The following is a 16,716-nucleotide window of genomic DNA, read 5'->3' on the forward strand; positions in this document are numbered from 1 at the left end:
CCAGTTATTACAGAGGATGTGAAAACCCCTTCTCCAAAATAAGAACTTGAGCTACCAAAATTAACTAAGAGACAAAATATACAAGTTGGCATGTTAATACAACGTTTAAAAGTTGGTAATTACCAACTTTTAATACACTGGACCACTTTTCTTTTTGATTCTCGATAGTTTTTCGGTTTTTCCTTTAATTTTGCTGGACAACCAATACTCCTGTAGTTTTTTTGCTTCTTCTTTTTTACCAGCGATCTATAGCCGCAAAGCAGGATCCCTAGGTTCACACAGGTGCAATATTCTTTTCGGTACTTCCGTACAATCCAGAACACATTCGAGAAGTGAAGTTAGGTTAATCATAATGAAATATACCAAAATATGAAGAAAATATAATACTTTAGTAATAAAGTTATGGAAACTACAACAAAGAATATTGGAAAGCAGTCAGCAGCCCCCCCCCAGAATGCATTATATTAAATACCTAACATAACATAACCAAAATATTAACTCTTAATTAAAATATACCTACATATTTAATATTTATTTTTTAATTATTTAATATTTAATTAAAATATACTTTTAATTTAATTAAATTTAATTAATTTAATTTAATGAAATATTTAATTAAAATATACCTACAATGTAGTTTATTTCTCTGAACCTAAGCTAATTGTCTCCGAATAGAGAAAGGTAAACCGGTTTTTCGCTGATTCAACTGAACAAACTTCTTGATTGTGCTCTGGATTGTAAGGAAGTACCTTCTTTTCTTACGGCAATTTAGTTGCCAAATTAGGTAATTTCAGTTGTTTTTTTAAACAATTCGTCCAGCCCAATTCCACTTTTATTGGGCAACAAGGCAATTTATTCTATATAAGAGCAACAACCATTTAAATTATTGTTTATAAATTTTATAAGTAATTAAAAACGCTCAATGATGCAATTCGCGAATATTGCCTATAGCGGTAATTGTCCTTCTCTGTGAACCAGGAGTAACCCTAGGTTCATACAGGAGCGAAATTCGCTCATGGTCGCAATTTAATTGCCGATTTTGGTGATTTTAGCTAAAAATCATCAAACTTAATTATCCAAATTCAGTTATCCAAAAAGTGGGATACTTCCTGTTCATCATTTCTCAACCAACAATGATTGACTCATTATAATCATCACAAATACCAAATTCCTACACTAATCAAGCGAAGGGGATCTAACCCTCCTTATTCTCCAAAAGGGGTACCTCTATGTCTTCGCCACGCTCACTTATATTTTAACTATCAATTTTTCATTATACGAGCAAGTATACTGAATATACCAGCATAGGTATTTGTCGGATATTGTAAACACATTAAAAATTACGCTTAGGTTACATCTAAGAAAACCGGTTTCGTAGCTACAAAAACAAGTGACGGATGAAACAATGCATTGGACTTTTAAGCTTAGTTCTGACTTAGCGCGAACAAAATTCGCTCTGCGATATTTCGCATTGCGCCGTTTTGCGGAATTCGCAATGTAGTTCTCAAAGTCCGTTAATTTTGTTACTATTGAGAAACTGCAGTTTAAAAGTAAAAGAAAAAAAGGAATCATCAGTGCTACTGCAGCTTTCTCTTTTATTGTATATACAAGGGTAAGTAGAAATTAGATTAAGAAGTTTTTCAATATCCCTTTGTTTTTTTATATCTGGAGCGAATGACGATAGCGATGCGAATTTTTTCAACTTGAAGCGCTGCGAAGCAAAGATTTCGATGAACGAAGCGTATTTTTTCTGCAGGGCGACGCAAATTTCGCTAGGTGATACGAAATTTGCGCTCTGTCAGAACTAAGCTTTAGACAGAATGCATTGGGCTTGCATAATTTGGGCTATATATTTGCACACTAAGGATGGGGAGCGGGGTAGGTTAGGTTACGTTAGGTTGGGTTAGGTTTCCATAATTTTGTTTCTCAAGTATTATTTTGTCGTCATGTTTGTTATATTTCATTAGGATTAACCCAACTTCGCTTCTTGGATACGTTTCCAATAACCGACAAAGTACCCCAGTACATGTATATATATATATACAGGAGGTACGTCAAAAGGGAGAGGGCATCAAACCCAGCCTCCTGTGAATCTCTATTTTGCATGCTGTGTCACGTTTTTTCACGTTATTCGCCTGCTTTTTTCCACTTTGGCTGCCTCTTTTCATCTACATTTCTGTTTCAGTGTCAGTAGAAAATCCACCCCTTCTTTTGATGGACAAGACAATTTGTTATTAAAAAATAAATAAATGGAATAACAAATACTCACAGTCGAATCACCATTGGCAGAGGCCAAAACTATCTTAATTTCTAATCGACGGCAAAACACATATATACAGGAATATATTCAGTAAGATGTTTTGCTCAGTTAGCTCACTGAAACACGATAATTGTTAAAGAAAGGAAAATTGCAGAATACAATACCAGATTCACCTCAAACAAAAGCCTTGTATTTTCTTCCTCTGCGCAATTCATTAAGTCGTAGTATATGCATCCTAAAAACCCAAGGTCACAAAGTTCATTTTATCCAGACTCCAAATAATCAAAAACTGCATTCAAACCGTCTTTTGTATAATTATATAAAAAAAACGGTTTTTTTAACTGAAAGTAAGAAGTGGCATTAAAACTTAAAACGAACAGAAATTATTCCGTATAAGAAAGAGGCTGTCCCCTCCTCAACGCCTCGCCCTTTCCGCTAAAGTTTTTTATTGTTTTAAAAAATAAATTAGTGAGACGGAGTCAAACTTCAGCGTAAAGAGCGAGGCGTTGAGGAGGGCACAGCTCCTTTTATATACGAAATAATTTCTATTCGTTTTAAGTTTTAATGTCGCTCCTTACTTTCAGTTAAAAAAAAACTTGTTTTTTTCTGAACGTTTTTGAATTAACGCAGCTTTGATTTTCGTTCACCGTACATGAATGATTAAAACGAAATTTGCATATTAATTTTACTTTTTTTTGGCTAAATGGCTTTCTCGAAATTTTGATCTGACGTAACTTACGAATTAAGTTACGTAACGAACTTCTATATTCGCATATCTTTATTACGTATATTAGGGGATTCGCCCCCTAGTCACCACCTCGCTCTTTACGCTAAAGTTAGAATTTTGTTCCAATTCTTTAAGATTGACCCCTTAATCACAAAGGCCCTTAATTCGAATAAATAGCTCTGAGAAAAGTACAAAAAAACTTTAGCACAAAGAGCGAGGTAATGACTAGGGGGCGAACCCAATCATATACGTAATAATTTCTGTTCGTTTTAAGTTTTGACGTTGCTCCTTACTGTCAGTTGAAAAAATTGTTTGTTTTTTTTAATTTCTGATCGTCTTTTAAATAATGCTGGGAAATCCGGCGCCCCTTCATAGTAATGTCCCTTCCCCCAAGAAAACTTCCTCCATGAAAGATCCAACCACATAACCCCCGACCCCCTCCAACTACCCGAAAAAATCCCCACTGAAAACTTCTGTATACTTCCCAATAACCAATACTATATGTAAACATTGGGCAAAGTTCATAACTTGCAGACCCTCCCCGGGGAATCTGGGGGATTAAGTCATCTTCAAAGACAGTAGTATCCCATCAATCTATTCTGCAACATTTCTAGGAAATTAATATGAGATTTCTGCAACAGCCCTATCCCTTTTCCCGTCAATCTATTCTGCAACATCGCAAGGAAATTAGCATGGAATTTCTGCAACACCCCTATCCCTTTTCCCATCAATCTATTCTCCAAAATCCCTAGGAAATTAACATAGGATTTCTGCAACATCCCTATCCCTTTTCCCATAGGATTTCCGCAACATCCCTAGGAAACTAACATGAGATTTCTGCAACATCCTTATCCCTTTCCCCATAGGATTTTAAAGAAATACCCTGTTACGTCACGTCATCCCTGTTTCTAGCGGTCAGCTGGCAATATTCCCGCCCTCTGACGTCATGACAAACCCTCGCCTTTAAACGGTCAGATAGGAAAATGAACATGGGATTTCTGTGACATGCCCTCTGACGTCACGACACACCATCAATATATTCTGCAACATCCCTAGGAAATTAACATGGGATTTCTGCAGCATACCTATCCCTTTTCCCACAGGATTTCTGTGACATGCCCTCTGACGTCACGACACACCCTCAATCTATTCTGCAGCTATGCATAGGAAAATAGCATGGGATTTTAAAGACACTCCCATGTGTTCCCCTAACAAGCGCTATTGTTTTCTCTCGAAAAATATCAGCCCCATATAGGACTCTATTGATTTCCCTGGAAGACACTCACGTGTTCCATTATTTCTTCAGTATTAAAAAATAGTTCAGCGTGTAAATATCAAAATGGATGCTTATATATTATTGTATATTGAAAGCGTTAGCGAGATGGAACCTAGAGTGCCTAAAGTAGCAGTGGAAATTACAAGGGGTTGCCGACTAACCCTAGAATGGGACGAGATATATGCAGGATATGTTACATCATTAAGCAAATTCAAGTCGGAAGAACGATTATGCTTTGTGGCTAAAGAAAATATAGTGCATATACAGAGACTTCAAGACGGATTAAATGCATTAGCAAAATATATTGAAGAAAACAATCTATATAAATGTTTGTTGCTAGCAAGATTCTGTATTTGATATTGAGTGTTAAAATGGATGGATTTGAGAACCAGAAAATCTTCGTAATCTAGTCAGATTGGAAAAGTGGTTAATTTCCTAGAACTATCTCTTCAACGGAAGCTTCTCGAAAAATACTTAAACGATATAATGGGAAAACATTCCCCCATCTTTGACCAATTGTATGAAACTTTGTCGTCGTGGCCCCCAAACTTTTACTCAATTTATAGATATGTTAATTGAGACAAAATAATATTGTGGTTTTGCTTTGGTAAGTCAACAAGAAATCATGCATAAACAAGTTTTGTGATGTCCTAGAAGACATTTTATTGATCGCGAGTCAGTTTCTTTTTGGAAGTGAGACAGTCAACATCGAAAAAATGTTTTGCACATGCCCATTATGCTTGCATACATTGGGCAGCTTGTCATCTTGTGAGAATTGTACTTTTATTCATGACTATAATGAAAAATGAAAAGTATGCAATACATGTAAATTGCATAAAGGATACACTGTGCAAATTAAAGACTGTAAGCCCTGTCTTGAAGAGATTTGTGAGTCTCATACAAGACTCTTATTAAGATTCTTATGCCCCAATTGTCACTATGATAAATGCGACCTATGGGAAAATACTTACCCTGACATGATTGCCAAAAACCCTAACGTGAGTTCAATTTACTGTTAAGAGACTTGTATCATCGTGGTTTTAAATTGTTTTGGGAAGAAGAACCTGGTCTACGCTTCATTTGCTGGAATAATAAAAGTCTGGTTTTTGCGTCATCGCTGTGAAGATACTGGCTACTTTGATTATAAACCTACAGATTTTTATTTGGCTATTACAGAAAGTGATTCTGAATATGAGAATATCGTGCGTGACATTGTTTCAAATAAGCAAATTGAAACACGTGAATTTTATAATATAAATCAGAATAGTATTATTAACTTTACAAAGAGATTTAATAAAAATGAAGTTACAATATATTGTAGAAAATATAACCCTGACTTTCCATACCAGGATGAAAACAAGATAGATCCTGATGAGCTGCTGCCACTTATCGTTCTGATGATTATCTATACTTAGAAGAAGAGATCTAAAAGGACACAGTGTTTTGTATATACAAATTTTTATTAATAAACAAATTTACATTCATTTTTAAAGCACTTCACTCTTAGGGCAACGAAATCAATATTATAGAGATAGAAAAGAGCATTTTCAACAAGAAAGTCGTTCAATCGAGGATTATCGCCATAAATCTTGAGGAATATTAGACTGAACGAAAGCCAGATTTTCGTTGATTGATCTTGTACCCGCTTCCGATTTTGAATAATTGATTTTCCACTTTGCTCAAGAAAATTTTTAATGTGAGGTATGTAAAATGTATACGGTAAGCCAAGAGGATCAATAAATTCTATATTATTTTTGTTTGAAAGATGCATAACCAATGACCTGTCTCTACAGTCGATGGACTGCTATTAACAATAATAATGCTATTGTTAATATGTTGAATATACTCCAGGAAATCCCAAGGTATGCAATAGGATTTATATTTGGACATTTAAGGATCCATATCAAGGAGGCACACTTGTGCCTCTATAAAGAGGCGACCCACCACAATGTTAAGCAATTTCAGGTCCTAGAGGTCGCAGAGAGACGGCGGTAATCGCATTTTGTAGCCCAAGCTCAAACTAAGAAACTTGCAGAATTTCATCCTCCTCCGACTTTATCTTCATGGGGTAAACTGGGCCAGAAGTTTGGACCCTCCCACCACAGCCCCCCTTTAACGTTGTCCGATTGGGCTGAAATTTAGAGGTTAAGCTTTCCTAGGGCCCGGGAGTTTATCCTTGAAATTTCAGCTCAATCCGATCACTCCTTCCCTGTTTTCAAAAAACCAAATGTAGCCACTTAAAATTCATTTCGTTTTTTTTTCTTATCCACGCCTACAGGCCACAGTTGGCAACAGATCCGGGTGAATGAGGACTCAGTCGAAGCAGAATTCGACCTGTTAGGGCCTTTTGATATTTTCAGACCGAAAAAATTATCCCCCGAATTTACATTTACGAAAAACCTCGTTTTCCTATATTAGCCCATGTTAATTTTTCCCACCACAACCCCCCTTTAACGTTGTCTGATCGGGATGAAATTTAGAGGACAAGCTTTCCTGGGGCCTGGAAACTTATCCTCAAAATTTCAGCTAAATCTGATCACTCCTTCCCTGTTTTCCAAAAACCACATATCAAGAGTTTTGAGAATTTGCTTGCGTCGAAAATAGCTTCCATTTGCTAAACAACAGTCACTACTGTGTTTGTACAGTCCAGCGGCTGATACTCTAGACTTTCAGGCGGAAAACCCGGGTTCGATTCACCATCAGAGCAACTTTTTTATATACTTTGAAAAGGAACTCAGTTTCTTTTTTAAATTATTTGAAAAAAATTACGTTTTCTAAAGAGTTAAAGAGGCTGAGTTACAAGGTCGACCCTTAAAACGTACAGGGATTAGGAGGCACAGTTGGGGGGCTGTTAAAGAGGCTGAGTCACAAGTTCGAACCTTAAAACGTACAGGGATTAGGAGGCACCCTGTACGACGTGATTTGAGTATTCAGGAATTAAAAGCCTTAACACAAGAATCTTCAAGAGCGGGGAGTTTGGGGGGCGGCAGCCCCCCAACTTTAACTCCTGACACGATCAGCTAACAGTTAGTCAAGCAATAATAAGTAATAAACTGTACAATAACGTGCAGAAATTATTTGAAAAAAACCTACGTTTTCTAAAGAGTTAAAGAGGCTGAGTTACAAGGTCGAACCTTAAAACGTACAGGAATTAGGAGGCACAGTTGTGGGGCTACCGCCCCCCAAACCCCCCGCTTTCGCAGCATTTAAATATAAAAAAAATTCTTTAAACTGAAAGTAAGGAGCGACATTAAAACTTAAAACGAACAGAAATTATTCCGTATATGAAAGAGGCTGTACCTTCCTCAACGCCTCGCTCTTTACGCTAAAGTTTTTATTGTTTAAAAAAAGAGTTGTGAGAAAGTCAAACTTTAGCGTAAAGAGCGAGGCGTTGAGGAGGGCACAGCCTCTTTCATGTACGGAATAAGTTATGTTCGTTTTAAGTTTTAATCTCGCTCCTTACTTTCAGTTTAAAGAAATTTTTTTTATATTTAAAGGCTGCGAAAGCGGGGGGTTTAGGGGGCGGTAGCCCCCCAACTGTGCCTCCTAATCCCTGTACGTTTTAAGGTTCGACCTTGTAACTCAGCCTCTTTAACTCTTTAGAAAACGTAGTTTTTTTCAAAATAATATTAAATACATTGATTATTTGATTCGTGTTCATGGCGCCAAGTCTAATAAAAGACTGCCATCAGGAGTAATTTCCCAAAAGGTTTCAAATTGATTTAGGTAGATTAATGCAATACTTTCCTCCAATGGCTCAGCAAAGGTACACTCTAAACCACGGTACCCGTTCTGACAATACTCATATCTTGAGTACTGGACAAATCCAATACAATGATACCATGGGTTTTCGCAAACATTTCTTCGGTTATACCATTTTCGAATAATTGTGAATCTCGATCTAGGGATTGCATTGTCAATTCATATAAGGTCCCGTAGGATTTATCAAAGGATAAATTTGTAGAGCAGAATTTCATTTACTTTACATACAAGCGATGAAAGTCCAAACAGTTCAAATTAATGGGGAGAATATGACCATGATCCAACGGCGCTACCGCTTTTTACAAAAGCCAATGCCAATTTCGATGGAATTTCGCCATTGATAAATGGCGATTGATAAAACGGCCATTGATAAGACGCTCTTAATTTCTCAATTGCTAAGGCAACAGAACTTATAACTTGCTGTTTTCGTACATGAAGTATTGCCAACGTGAGAAAGACTATTACATCGGGTGCAGTGTCAAGTACTTTTCGCAAAATAAAATTGGACACTGCGAGTTGTCGCTTTATATCAATCTTTACATTGGGAGGCAACCATTGAGGTATATTAAACATCTTAGGACTTAGTTTCTCAACTAAATATAAATCTTTAGTTGTCGCATCTCTAAGAATATTAATAGCTTTAGTGTCTGTTTTATATTCATATCCAATACCCAAACCTCTCAAGAGCTTATAAGACATTAAAGTCATCAATATGAATTGTATATAACTTTCATAATTTGAAAGATTATTGCTCGTGCTCACCAATGTTCCATTTATGTACACTTATTTGTCTAAACAAATTGTCTAGTGCAAAATTTTCATACGATAACCCCTCGCAAGGCCGTATCCAGGGGGGGTCACCCGGTTTGAACCCCCCCCCCTCCCGAAATGTTTGACCGAGTCAAAAATTAGTCTAAAAAATATCCTACCTGTAAAGACGAAAATGCCTGTAAAGACGGGAAAAAATCGGGTAGCCCCCCGAACAAAAATCCTGGATCCGCTGTTGACCCCTTGGCTGCACTTGGTTTTTCAATGTTAGATTTTTTAACAATAACATGTAAATCTATAAATGTCGAAGGAAAATCAATGAAATAAACTTCATTGGAATAAATTTGAAAATGAAAGTTTTCAAAGAGCAGTTGTTGCAGATAAAACTGTTAATAGTATCCTTGTTCTACACTGACATCTACATTCTCCGCATTGAAAAGATTTAGAGATGAGTTGACTGACGATTAAGATTCTTTATGTCGTAGATATGCCATTTTCAAGGAAAAGAAATCCATGTTCAATCTTTTTACTTTCTTTTTTGATGCTTAATGCTTCAGGGCTGAGTTGAGACTGATGAGTGATGAGGTCTTTCAAACTCTTTATAAACCTTCTCCGCTTTGTCGTGATTTCAATCGCTCGCCAAGGGATCGCGCACTCTACTTGGAATTTTGTGACACTCCTGAAAATCCTTCCAAGAGCCCCCATCGTGTAGTGTAGAGGACACAAAATCCACGTCAACCGGTGCAATATATTTTTAGCCAGAGTAGTGCAGAGCAAAACAGCTTACCATATCAATGGCCGAGACCGTAACCGGACACTAACGAACGACCCCTGTAATAGTCCATTCCATGACCCAACTGTTGTGGCCCAAGAGTAGCAACATAACAATCAATATCAGGACATACAAAATGAGTTCTATTACCTATCTCACTAAATGGGTCGAAAATGACATGTAATTGCAGCCAAACCCTTTGTTATTGCTAGAGGATCATCCAATTCACTTCTTAATGTTAACTGACAGAGCTCAAAATACAAGATGTTGACTGGAATGTAATGAAGGTGCTTTATATTGTAGCGGTGAATGTGTCCACTAGAGGTTTTTTGTTCAAGAACACGTAGGAGGGGGACATTGGTATTACCGACTCTTGATCTCTCAACAAAGGATGCCTAAAGAAAAATACAACTGTCCAAGGAGAAGGCGGGTGGGTACTCTACAAAAATGACACAATGCCACTAGCACTTTTAGCACGTTTACCATTGATAATATTATGTTTAAAACCAAGAACATCTCTTAGATTATCGTTGAGAATATCCTTTTAATTGTCAATGGGTAAACTAATGTAGATTTTGCCCTCTTCAATTGAATAGATGAATTGAAAGGCACCATTTTTACAATATGCAATTTTTTTGTTGATAGCACAACACAAATCATTCATACTACCAGACTCCTTGCATGATAATGTGACAAAGGGATATTCATATGGATTTATCTTATCAATTATATGTTGATCGTTAACGACTGGCCAGTCATGTGGTCTAAATTTTATGTCATATGTACGATTCTCTCTTAAGATATCGTATGTATTCTTGAGAATACAATCTACAAGAGCAACTTCATACCTTCCCTCAAATTTAATGGCAGGGGAAAGTTTAGTCCAAAAATACCTCGTTTTATTCAAATCTTCATAGAGAGGGTCAGAAACATTGGACATGAATGTCACATAAAAATCATTAGACATTATGCACGTCTTCAGCGGACATCCACAAATCGAAATCAGAGTTGTATCCTAGCCAGCGAACAAGCAACTGTCACTTACCCTTGTGAGTACGAGTCTTTGATACCTTTTCAATTTGATAGATTTCACTATTTCCAACTTTTTTCAATTCATAGTCATAAAAACCGCCAAGAATTTCATCATCTTTCATATCACGAAGATAATATGTTACAGGTTTAGTGTCCAAGACTTTTGACACTTAAAAAAGTACAGTGCTCCACAAGTAATTCCCCTTTTCAAAAATATTTCTTGTTTGATTGATTCAAACAGTATCACCAACTTTAAATTTTTCCCCTGCCTTTTCATTAGAATATTGTTTAAGGAAAAGCGTATTGTCACTATGATGAACTTCAAAACGGCTAACATAGGACAAGGATCGATGAGGACGTTGATTATAAATCAAAATAATTTAATCTAAATATTGAATAAATGCAGCCGTATTTTTCAATGTACAATATCTTAAAATTAAAAGTCGAATTGTTTTTATCAAACGTTCAGCCAATGCGGCCTTTATAGGACTATGACAGAGTATTGTATTATATTTCAATAAAACCCTTGTTACATGAGGATTAACAAATTCACTTCCACTATCTGTTTGAATTTTTCTAAATGAATCTTGTTCAAAGATGGGTTCAAGGGCTTTAGCAACATCATTGCCTCTATTTGACTGCAGTGGTAATGGCATATGCACAGTGACTAAAAACACTTATTGCAAGTAAAATATATTTGTAGGGTCTGTTATGCTGTCTTTGAATCGCGTCTATAGTCAAAATATCTGCTTGTAATATATGCAGAGGATAAAAGGCTTTAGTTTTTTGATAGTCACAACCTCTGGTCCTATGATTTTGGTATAGAGTATAACTAGGTTCCTTTTGTAAATACTCTTTTACTAGCTTCTTTTTAATTCCGGTAACTTTAGAAAGTGTAGTGGGAGAACTTAAACTTCCTGGTTCTCCAATATTTTCATAAACCTGTTTAAAAACTTGATCCATTTTGAACGTAATTGCTGGCTACCCTTTTGTGTACTAAATGATGTGGAAAGACGTGTTTGTTTAACACTCTTACCAGGCCCACTTTGCGTGCTATACAATGAAATGTATTGGGATATTCCTCCATATTCCAATAATCGATTTAAAACATTTTTATTCTCAACATGACTTTCGGGAAAATTTGACAACTTTAAAAACCTATATAAATGACTATCAAAGGATTCGCGTCTCATATGATTTGCAATCAAATCTGATAACAATTCAATTAAATTGTAGCTCTTGTCCTTGATTGCAACTTCATTCTTTTTCACGTCAATTCGTTCATTTTCAGCAAGATGAGTCAAGAGTCTTTTACTTTGCTCAGGATAGGAAGGAGACAACATGTCTACAGCACTTGTTAATAAATCTTCTTCTTTTTTCAGCCTTTTTAAAGTTTCAAAACTTTCAGTACTTTCAGAAGCTTGATCAATGACATTTACTTTGAGCGGTTTTTCACAATAGGGTTAATGTTTGTTGACACGCCAAAGGGCATTTTGAAGCAAAATTAATTTTTCATCATCAGGAACTGTTTCACTATTAACAAATTTATCAAGATTATCTTCAAAGTGCTCTTTTGGTGAAAGAGCAAGTTCAATTGGTGTTAATTTATAAGGTTTAGCCATCTCTAGAGAATAGTGTTTACAAGTCCAGCAATTATCAGCAGTAACAATGAAAAGGAATTATCACCCACTTGAACAAGGCATTTTCTCTTACTATTTCAGTGTCTCCAGCTTTGACTAAAAAACTCACCAACAAAGTGGAAGTAAATTTCATCACCTTTTTACAGTCAAACCACAAATTCTCGATCAGCTCTCAATGGTGGCCCACTTCCTGGGAGAATTTGCTAATGGCCACTTTGTCTTTGTGATGGTCATTCAGCGCTGAGGCTCACAAAACGATTTTAAGGTATTGCATTCACTTAAAATATAATGATATACTTCCTGGATGATATGGCAATTTTTGTTTTTTCACTGTTGCATTGATAAAACAGAAACTGTTCAAAACATAGTTTGTTCTAAGTGAAGTACAAACAAGATGCTGGCCTTTACAGGGTTTATTGAGGCAGTCAAGGCTGTGCCCAGGAGGGGGGAGGTTTCAGATTTGGACCTCTTCCAAAATGAGTTGTAAAGACATAGCAAAAATGCATATAGATAAATTTTTGATGCCTTCTTAAAGTATTTTTTTGTAATGTTCCATTGGGGGGGGGGGGGGCACATTCTTGTTTCTTGTAAATGTCTGCTCGCCTTAAGTTTGACTTTATTATTCATTTTAGTTTCTGCTTGTCTTAAACTTCATCTATTCATCCTTGGTAGATTGGATTATTTTTAAGTTTAATATGATTTAACTAACACAGTTAGGCCTTCTCAGTTATGATAGTAATGTTTAGAAATCTACAATTTAAAAAGTAATAAAATAAGTAATGGATGGAAAACAGATACCATCATAATGAAGGCAATAGCATTGGTTTTAGTATAGAGTTAATTGTTGGCCACATTATTGTTTTGGCCTCATCATATAGAAGGGATGGTGGCAGGAAATTGGACGAGGGCTTATTTGATCATAAATAATGGTTATAGCTCATTTTCAAACAAAAGCTTCATAGACTGATTTTAGTACAATGTGGGCATATTATACCTTGATGCAAAGAGGTAAACAAACATTATATTTATACAGAGTTACAGGATACTGAGGCCCAAGCCACCTCAAATTCCTTCCCTTCCACTAAAATTCATAAAAATACAAAAAGTGCTACAATATTGGCATGGTGATTGCTCAAGGTTGTATGGACTGTTTTTGAATAATTAAAAAAAAATGATCATATTTTTCAAACCTGACAATTAATTTCCATAAAACTTAATATTTCTGGTTCTTGAGGAAATAATTATACATATTGAAGCCCTTGCCCTTTGGCAAGGGATTTGAGTTATTCAAACTGACCATTTCATACTGGAGCTTCATAATCAAACTTTAGTAGAATGGCAAACTTAGCATCTGTTATTGAAATCAGTATCATACACAGATTTTTATCTGCATAAATGTGGAACCCAAAGTAAGATCCAGGGGCCCTACCCTCTCCTCCTTCAACAGCATATGTATAAACACACTGCACCTCTAATGACTCATTGTTCAGGGATCATTTTGGAATCAGCTTTACATGATCAGATGACTGTCTTAAACCAAATTATGATTAGTACATTTTTCATATATGATTCTGTACAAATAGATTATTCTTATGTGTCTTAATTTAACAATTGAAGGATTTTTTATTTATATAGGCTAATTGGCATAACTAAGGTAGTACTGAGGAGCAAATCCCTTCCCCATCGCTCACCTTACCCCACCATTATAATTGTAGATATGTTGCACCCCTTTCAATTTCTGTCAGCTCAGGGATCATTCAGGGAAGAGCATTAAGTGGTCAAAAAATGTCCAAATAAAAGACACTAAGCATGTTTTTCATACTTGATGTTAAATTTCCACTAAAGTCAGTACTTATGAAATTTTGAAGTAACTAACAGAAAATAAAGAGTTCTAATTCTATTAAGGACATTCAAAACCAAAACACATACCTGTATTTTAACCAACAGTATTTTGTATGACTTTGAGCTTGCACATCAGCTTGTGTCAAAGTGCAATTTGGTATAAATTATTTTTTGGCTGGTACAATATAAGAACCCAAAGCAGAGTATGCTACTTGGTAAAAAAAATCTGCCCTAGAAACCATTGTGTCAAAGCCCTTGTCTCATGAACTACTGAGGATTCAAAGGATGATGATTCATATACAGCCCTATAATTTAGAGGTTTGCTGATGCTCTGCCAAGACTGCACCTATCTGAAGAAAGACAATTTTTTAAATGAGATCAACCATATAAAATAGAATCAAAACTATCCAGGAAGGTTGGCCAACTCTCAGAAAGTCTTGTACATGATATGGTATACCATATTGAAATTTCAAAAAAAAAGCTAGCACTGGGCAATGGTATCGTCTTGAACACTGACCAAATTGCCATCCCTCTAACCACTATTCTCCAGCAGCTGCATGCATCCTATATGGGCATGGAGAAGAACAAACAGAGAGCTCAAACTGTGACTTGCTGGTCTGGAATGAACTATGAAATTAAAGAACTAGGAATTATGCAGGAAATATGTACCAAATGACCATAAAGAGTAATTGATTTCTATTCTACAGCTTCAAGGTCCACAGGCATAGACCTTTGTCAGTTGAGTCACTATAGATAATCTTCTGAAGTTCTATAAACACTCTGCACAAACTATTTCCAAAACAAATTCTAGCCTTGGACTTATTGAAAGAACACTTACTAGCCAATCACATGGAATTTCTTTGAAGCTATACAAGGCAATTGTGACACCAGTTCTTGACTTTGGAACCTGCCTTGCTGGTCCCTTTTACAAAGGTGATATGCAGTTGATTGAAGGTGTACAAAGGAGGGCCACCAAGTGTATCTCTGGGTTTGGTAAGAAACCATAGCTATCTAACATAAAACTCCTATCTTTAACCTTCCAATGCAAGCAGAGTGACATGCTACTCACATATAAATTTGTTAACCAACCCCAAAATAAGCTATTTATCCAGTTACCCAACAAAAGACAAACACAAGGTCATTCTAAGAAGCTTCATAAGCCCAGATTTAACAGTTGAATCAGACAAGATTTCTTTAGCCAAAGGGTCATCAATGATTGGAACTGTTTAAGGAAGGAGACAGTGTATTCAACATCAGCTGAAGTTTTTAAAAGGAGACTTGACAAAGAACAGGAAGCCAAACCTTCAAGATACAACTGGAGCTGCCCATCATCTGTGTCTCATAAATGGTGATAATATACATATATGTACATAAAACAGAGTTGTGCTAGGATGCTGATGCTGCTTGTCATAACCAACCAGCTTGCATATTCCATCAGAAATTGACATTGTGCAATGGTATCTACTCTAAACTACAGAAGAATGGTCTGCTTAGCCATACCTATCTTTGGTCACTGTTACCAAGTGGCCTTAAATTGCATATATCCTAGCACTCTCTTAGTCACAAAGCATGCCAATGGGCTGCAAAAAATGTCACAACCCTCTTTTTTTATTTTGTGTAAAGTGTTTAAGCACCATCTCAACAATAGAGCCAAACAGATTCAACATTGGACCTTATTTTGCTCCAAATTGCAAATTAAGGTAGTTAGAGGGCAGAAATCATCTCATCATCAGCAACTACTACAGCTGATTCATACAGATTGAAATGTTGAACTACACAACTGGAAACCATCAACAACAGGCCACAATTTTCATCTATTGAGTTCCTTAGTTTTCTGCTGCCACACACCTTTCAGCTCTGTACATCCATTGTGAACTTTACACAATCAAATGGACATATAGACAAGGCAGTAGACATTACAAAAAGAATCATATAAAAAGCAGTTGACTCAGAACCTTATCTTGGTATCTTTGAATATAAGAGCACTCTAATAAGGGGATAGGCATTGTAGGCTCAACTACTCATAAATATAACTCCCAGATTGATTCAGCCAGCATCACTCAAGGTAATGCCTGGAAAGGAGACTATCAGGGTTAATGAAAAAAAAGAATGTAGGCATAAAAATCATTATGGCTGGCAGGTAAAGTACTTAGCTGTGCTGAAACCAAATGAAACAGTGTATTAAAGCATAAAACAAATTGTGTAATTTGTTTAAATAAAATAAATGGGAGTCAGACAATTAATATCTTGTCCTAGATAGTGGTTATTACACTATTTAGCCAGACGCCAAGTACTTTGAATTGTTTGTGTGTGTGGACTGCTGTAAAAATCAACAAAATCGTGTGTATGGTTTACTGTGTAGTGTTCATACCCTAATATATAAACATTTATATTCTTGCCACTCATCTGATATAAGTTTACTGGCCAGCATGCATGGTGTTGGGGGCCTTGTTTTGTAGTCAGAGATGATGACAACCAAGGCCAATTTAGGCATTATTTTTACTTAATCCATGAGTAAATGACTAACATTTTAAATAGCCAACCAGTATACACATAACAGAAAAGATAAAATGACAGAGTCAAGATCTTATCCATTGTACAAACTGAGGACAGAAGAACTTTAACTTAAAGGATCTT

The 16,716-nt window shown here is 36.0% G+C and overlaps 2 protein-coding genes across 2 annotated transcripts in view; one reads left to right on the plus strand and one right to left on the minus strand.

The window, feature by feature from the left end:
* The window catches only part of LOC148948774 (uncharacterized), a 74,993-nt gene that overhangs the window by 56,350 nt on the left and 1,927 nt on the right, over positions 1–16,716 (minus strand).
* The window catches only part of LOC148948775 (thimet oligopeptidase-like), a 136,786-nt gene that overhangs the window by 962 nt on the left and 119,108 nt on the right, over positions 1–16,716 (plus strand). The gene's annotated exons all lie outside the window — the stretch shown is intronic.

This window comes from Artemia sp. Qi Xiang Cuo, chromosome 9, assembly GCF_049724085.1.
Source record: "Artemia sp. Qi Xiang Cuo chromosome 9, ASM4972408v1, whole genome shotgun sequence".
In the NCBI taxonomy this organism is placed as follows: Eukaryota; Metazoa; Arthropoda; class Branchiopoda; order Anostraca; family Artemiidae; genus Artemia; species Artemia sp. Qi Xiang Cuo.